The sequence below is a fragment of the Montipora capricornis genome, chromosome 3, assembly GCF_036669925.1.
Source record: "Montipora capricornis isolate CH-2021 chromosome 3, ASM3666992v2, whole genome shotgun sequence".
NCBI classification, from domain to species: domain Eukaryota; kingdom Metazoa; phylum Cnidaria; class Anthozoa; order Scleractinia; family Acroporidae; genus Montipora; species Montipora capricornis.
This window is the reverse complement of record NC_090885.1, coordinates 20809326-20816825: the sequence shown is the minus strand read 5'-3', so window position 1 is coordinate 20816825 and position 7500 is coordinate 20809326. Positions and strand designations below refer to the sequence as shown.

The 7500-nt window shown below is 38.4% G+C and overlaps 1 long non-coding RNA gene across 1 annotated transcript in view; it reads left to right on the top strand.

Annotated features, from left to right (window-relative positions):
* Nucleotides 1-5277, top strand: part of LOC138040889 (uncharacterized) — a 12276-nt gene extending 6999 nt beyond the window's left edge. Inside the window, exon 3 of the long non-coding RNA XR_011130706.1 lies at nt 4487-5277. This is a non-coding gene — a long non-coding RNA (uncharacterized lncRNA). The remainder of the gene's footprint in view (nt 1-4486) is intronic.
* Nucleotides 5278-7500: the final 2223 nt, after the last annotated feature.

Here is a 7500-nt window from a genome sequence, read left to right as displayed (position 1 = left end):
TTTGTACCCGTATAAAAGTTTGTAAGATGAGGTGGGTGGTTTGGCTGCCAGTGAGGAAAAGAACGTTTGCACTCCAAGTGAAAGATGGAGAAAGAAAGTGGAGATTAAATAGCCTGGGGCCAGAACAAAACTCCTTGTTAACAGTTTTTGAAAAGCTACAAAGCATTGGCAAACCCCGGAAAGCAAGAGGAAAGGGCTGTTTTGATGTTACACACCCCAAAAGCGTAAAATGGCAAACGACGTTTATTACAAGTACAAACTGCATACCGTCCGATTACATCAACCACAAGATATGGTTCATTTTATCTCTCTTCCCGGCATCCCTCACATTATATACATACTCGCGTCACGCACCACTCACACACATGTCACACCCTCTACACAGACAGGAGTGGCCAAAACCAGCCGATGAGCCATAGACTACTCACAATAAGTGGAAGATACCATGCATGGCGTCAAGAGTGTCGAAAGAGTGGGATATTATTCCCTTGGTTGCCAACCTCAGACTCTACCATGCGTAAGAACTGGCTCACGAAATCTTCAATGAAAAAATTATTCCATTCGCGCTATCTTAGTAGACGCACCGTTGCCTACTACCTGATGTCATCTCATTAAGGAGTTTAAGAAAGACAGCGAGGAAAACGTCACTTCAAACTATTAGTTTGAGCTATCCTAAGTGTTTCACGATGTTTCCACACCTTGTTTATGTTGTACAATACAGGCGAAGTACATGTATGCTATAATCAGATTGGTACGTAAACATTTGAAGCAAAGAGAGAGAAGAAAAGATTCACAGTTGTCTGTCCACGAACCCGAAAATTGGTCATTTTACGTTGTTGTTTTGACGAGTACGGGAGAGAAATATACAAATGCGTGCCGCACTTGCAGCACGATCATTTTTTGCTCTTTTAACCAATAATATTACTGCTTTTTGGCGTTGTTGTTGCCCTATCCGCCGTCGTTTCTTAAACTCCCTATATCCTGCTCGTGGAATACTTCTCAAAAAAAAAAAAAAAAAGAAAAAAAAGAAATAATAATAATAATAATAATAATAATAATAATAATAATAATAATAATAATAATAATAGACAAGTACAAGTATTTGGCAAGACACAACAAGGCGTTGAAAGTGTTATATTTTGAGCTGCTACGAGATTTACAACTGGTCGAAAGTCTTCTGCATGGTATTCACCAATCAAGCCTAAGCCAGAATACGTCTCGGAGGATATCCAAGCATTGTGGGACATACCAACTTATGAACAAGCTAACAGAATCGATGCAAACAGCGAACCATAAAAGTAAGGAAGTAGTAGTCTTAGAGATGAGTTGTCCGTGGATCGAGAATAGAGAAAAGAAAGATGAAGAGAAGTCAGTAAAGTATGGCCCATTACCGTGGGAGTTACAAGAACGATACACTGGATATACAGTCCACCAGTACAATATTATCATGGACGTGCTTGGGGGTTGGTCAAGGACTATGGAAGAATGATTACGGAAGTTGCTGAGAAAAAAGAACTTGCTACAAAACATGCAGAAGTCGGTAGTGTCAAGTACGTTGAATATTGCAAGGGTGTTTAAGATCATAACATGAGCAGTAAAATTATAGAAGAAACTCTCGAAAGGCTGAACATTATAATATTCTAATTTTGTTTCTAGTTATATAGTTTCATTTTATTGTACTTAGTCATTTAGGGACGCTTTTGACATGTTATATATAAAAACAAGGATTATTTAGCTTTTATAAACTACATTTTTAGGATTTAGGAGTATAATTTTCGATTATTTTAATCTAGATAGATTCAATTAAGATTTGAGTAGGTTTTTAAGAGCTACTTGAGATTTTATTTTTTATTTTTTAAAGAGATTTCCAGCGATTGGTCACGTTATTTCACGTCCAATCACTGTAGTTACCTTAGGGCATTCATGCGTATCTACTGCCATAATAATAATAATAATAATAATAATAATAATAATAATAATAATAATAATAATGATAATGATAATGATAATGATAATGATAATGATAATGATAATGATAATGATAATAATAATAATAATAATAATAATAATAATAATAATAATAATAATGGCTCACTAAAGGAAGACTGTTCTCATCATGAAAGATAAAACCAAAGGAACAGATGTTACGAATTACAGGCCAATCACCTGCCTCTCTCTTTGATGTGGAAGCTCTTCACAAGTATTATCTCAGAGGAAATCTACTCTCATCTAGATGATAACGGGCTATTGCCAGAGGAGCAAAAAGGCAGTCGTAAAGGGTTTAGGGGCACAAAAGACCAGCTCCTTATAGATAAAGCTATAATCAAGAACTGTAAGAGGCGGAACGTTGGTCTATCCATGGACTGGATAGACTACAAGAAGGCTTTCGACATGATCCCTCACTCTTGGATCTTAAGATGCTTAGAGATCTCTGGCATTGCAGAAAACATCAAAAGCCTCATAGGGAATGGCATGAAAAACTGGGAAACCGAGTTAACATCTGGCAACCAGAGCTTAGGAAGAGTGAAGATCAAGAGAGGAATTTTCCAAGGCGATAGTCTATCTCCGCTTCTTTTTGTAATTTGCCTTATTCCATTGTCTTTTATCCTCCGCAAGGTCAATCTGTGGGTACCAGTGTCGCAAAGGAGGCCCGACAGTTAATCATCTGTTATACATGGATGACTTGAAGTTGTTTGGCAAAACTGAACAACAACTTGATGTTCTCGTCAACACTGTCAGAATCTATAGTGAAGATATTAGAGTGGAGTTCGGCATCAAGAATTGTGGAGTCCTTGTTATGAAGAAAGGTCGTTATCACCATAGTGAAGGTATTGAGATGCCGTCTCAGGAGAAGATCAGAGAAACTGATGTAGAGAATGGGCATAAATATGTTGGAGTTCTAGAAGCTGATGGAATCAAAGATAAGACCATGAAAGAAAATATCAAAGTGGAGTATTTCAAGCGTGTTAGAGAATTTCTAAAATCAATACTCAATAGCAAGAACGTCATAACCGCTATTAACGCCAGAGCTGTATCCATAATTAGGTACAGTGCTGGACTATAGACTATAGTTGAGTGGAGAAAAGATGAGCTTCAATCCTTGCACCGAAAAACCCGAAAGTTACTTACTATGTACAATATGTTTCATCACAAAGGCGATGTTGATCGACTGTACATAGAAAGGTCAGAAGGAGGAAGAGGTCTAATAAGCCTCGAAGACTGTGTTCTTATTGAGAAATATTGTTTAAATGACTATGTATCTAACATCCAGGAGGAATTGATAAAGGAGAGTGTTACTAAAAATGTCATTGGTACTTGTTGAGATAAGGACACCGTAATCAACAACAGAAAGAGAAAAGAAGCTTCACAGTGTATATTTTAAGGCAACAGAATTTACAGACCCTAAGAGTTGGAATTGGGTAAGGAATGAATGGCGATCTTAAGAAAGCAACTGAAGGTACCCTCATGGCTGCTTAAGAGCAGGCTATCAGGACAAGATCAATCCAACCTCGTATTGATTAAGTCGATATTTCCCCTCTTTGCAGAATTTGCGGTGATCATGAAGAAACTCTTGCTCATATTATTAACGAGTGCGAGAATCTCGCACAGAAACAGTATAAACATTGGAGGCACGACAAAGTTGCACAAGTGATTCATTGGCAGCTTTGCAAAGAACGTAACCTGCAGCATAATGAGAAATGGTATGATCATAAACCTAAAGCAGTGGTTGAAAACAAACATATAAAGCTCCTCTGGGATATGAGAATCCAGACCGATAAAGAACTTGATCACAGTAAGCCAGATATTGTGAGATATGTTCAGGTTTGCACGCAAATGCGAAAATTGCAAATCCACGGCCGTTTACCACTGGGCTAGTTATAGGTATGCTATATACTTATTGACTGAGAGGGAGGGCCGGACGGGAAAGTATTTGGCCCCAGGTCATGGCATACGGACCGAGCACAGCGAGCGACCTAAACTCACTCAATAAGCATTTTATCATATGGGCTCTTAACACTGTTCCAGCATTAGCACTCAGAAGATGAAATTGTTGAAAAAGTTCTAAATTTTCACAGAAAATTGATGTAATCTGTTGTTTGTATTTGCTTTTCTGCTGGTAAATAACATGGATGTTAAGAAGCGATGCATCGCATCGCATCGCACAGAGCAGTACGTGTCCTAACAGGATCGTACGGCTTTTTCGAGACCTTCTCGTGCTAATGAGTACGGCCTTCATACGGGGATTTTCAATTCTCAATAGTTTTGTATGTGTAATCGCGTGGGCCCGAGCGCAATTAAGGTAATTCCTTAGTATTGCATTGCGCATCCCTACTGCGCACTATTTTTGCGTCATTAGCGCGCGCACATGAGCTCATGTGCGCGGACAAGACGTAAGCGATTTCCCTCAAACTAAGCCCCATAGCGAAATAACTGCTCCATTTCTCTCAAACGAGCACGGTGACCTCCGATTTTTTTTTCTATGCAGAGTTCAAGGCTAAACCAAGCTGAAATTTGTCAAGGTCAAGACTCTATTAGACATTCCATGTCAAAAGTAATTCAGTCTTTTCGTCATAAGATAACACATGGCCCTGAATATATATGCACTTGCTGTGATCATTTATGTTTCAGACCATCTGTCTCTAAGGGCGCTTTCCTTTTGTCAGAACTGGCCTTCCAGACCCATCTGTTTGCAAAGAAAATGCAACAATTTGAAGGAACACTTGCATGATAACCCGTCGCATTCTTCCTAGGATTATATATCATCCACCTTAATTTGAAGGCGGTGTAAAGTTAGTCCTTCCAAATGCTTGGTGTGGCCGGTGCCAAATGGAAAGCACCCTAAGTGTAACAGTATCGAATATAGTGATAAATATTCGCAAGGTTTGTTGGAGGAATGTATAACTGGCACAAAAAGTGTTATATAAATACTGAATGGATCTGCTCTACTTGCCTAACCTGATGACATCAACAATATGACCTGGCAACAAAAATCAGACCTTATTCAAAATTACCCTGTCATCTGTACTCGGAACTTTGAACACATGGTACAGCTTTTTATAGAGGATGTGTTAAAGAGTAATCTTATGCCTATTGGAGAAATGGTAGACTTATTTTACAGGGTTGAATTTCAGCAAAGGGGATCACACTGGAAACGGTTGAAAATGTACTGGCGTATGCAAATCTAAATTCACAACTTGTAAATTACAATCTACATGTTTTGTAAAATATATTTAACATGTTTTTGTTTCGTAAATAAAATTTACATGATATTTACATCTTTTGTTGGTTCTGTAAATTTATTGGAAATTGGAATTAACAGGATCCTTTGGAAGAGTTACATTTGAACAAAACATGTAAATAACATGGAAATGTTTTAAAGAAATTTACAGTATTCTGTATGTAAATTTCATGTAAATTGCTGGGACGAATCCTGCCATAACGAGCCGCACGCTCTCTTAACAACCAAAAAACGCCTGGGGCATCCAGCTGAGAAGCCGGAGTCAACTCTGGTTTCTCAGCTGGATGCCCAGTTCCTTGCAACATTTCATTCCCATTGTATTCCTTTAATCTATCATCGCAAATCGTTTGAGGCCTGAGATTTCACGGAATCATGTCATCATCTGAGGGCGTTAAGTTAATAATTAAAGGAACGGTATAAAATAGTAAGATGTACCTTGCCGCCAGCCCTTAAAATAGCGATGCGAAAAAGCACTCTCCGTGTTCCAGTAACACAATTACAAAGGATTCTGACGATATATTTTATATATGTCGGGAGAATCCAAGAGAATCAACGGTTCCACCGTTTCCTGACAATTCAGAATATTTTTTAAGTGAAGAAAGACTCTCAGGCAAGGCGTCCTTTCCACGGATTTTTCTCGATTAAAGGAAAATACGTTCAATTTGATGTGGATTCTAGAACTTTAGAATAGGTCGGGAATTAACCCCCTACAACGTGATCAAAGCGCATTATTAGCTGTAGTAGTATTTTAATTCATTAAAACCCTCCCTGCTTGCAAGCGGGATTCCTGAATAAAATTTTCAACTTTGAATATTGTTGCTTTGGCTATATATTGGAGAAAAGCAAACAATTTTCATTTTGCTTGGAACGACTGTGGCAAAATGTCTGAAATGTAATTGCAACTAAAAGATTTCCTTCTAGTGTACCCAACATGAGGTGCAATGACATGTTAAGTATGATATCGGTTAATATAGCTGCCAAATTCACTTTTTAGAATTATTTTTGAACCACTGAAATACATTTCTAAACTTTCAGAGACCTCTTGCATTGCTTTTTTTCGTCAGTCTTAATATATTTGCCTCTATGGATCTCTTGAATGGCAATTTTAACAACTTAATTTTGAAAACACAGCAGAAATCTTCGCTTTTTCTGTTGGACGCGGACCCACGCGAAAACAGTATGTAACTATTTAGTCGGAAGAGAAAACCGTTTGGAAATTTGTTGCTGTCTTTTTTGCTCCATTTTAAAAATATTTCAACACATGAATTCAAACCAAGATGTAAATCCATTAGCCGGCCAAGCTCCAAGAACGAATTTCCACTCAAACACTGTCACAGCAACCGAGACTCACGTTGACCTTGAAATTTCCTAAGATATTTCCCTGGTAGCACCGTTGACTCAAAGGAGAATCTCGCTCAGTGGCATAGAAACGCACTATGTAGTCGAAACATTCGTCGGTTTTACTGGCCTGAAAAAGAGTATTTTTTATCGAGGGAGATCTGATTTTAATATGCCCGATGGCAGCCCTATTGAACTCACATGGCAAGGCGTCGACCAATCAGACATTTGTCGCCAGTGAAAGCGTGTGTCAGTGTCACCTTGCTTTTTGCTTTTACGTTGGGCAAGGTCCCAAGAAGTCGAAGGACAGAAGCTTCGAGAAACCGCCTCAGTAATTGAAGTCGGAAGTTGACCAGTGAAGAACCAAACAGTGGAAATCACTGGTTCTTAATAGCTGGAAGAATTGGAGATAGCCAGCAAATCGAAAGTCATAAATATCTTACATTGAGGTAAATGCGTTAAGGACAACATCATAAAGTGATCGTGTTTCCGAAGCTGTTCCTGAGCAGGAACTGGCATATCGCTGGCTAAACTGAAGAGGAAATATGCGCACTAAGGTGAAATGTTCGAAGCAATCATTCAAGGTCCATTCATGTCACATCATTTCACCTTTGTAGAAAGGGGGAAAAAGCTAAACTGCAGGATATACCCAGCCACTTATTTGTATGCGAATGGCGTTTATTGTTATATGCGTCGTAATTCAAGCGATGCCGCTGCAAATTTCCCTTTCGTAAACGGCCGTTGCCATTTGAAACGGTCGTTGCCATTTCTCAGAACGGTCGTTGCCATTTGAAACGGTCGATGCCATTTATAACGGTCGACTACACACTTCACTTCAAATAAAATTAAAAGAAACAAACTAAGAAAAAATATTAACAAAAATTAAGACAAAAAAGGAAAAAAAACACATTTATAAAAGAAAA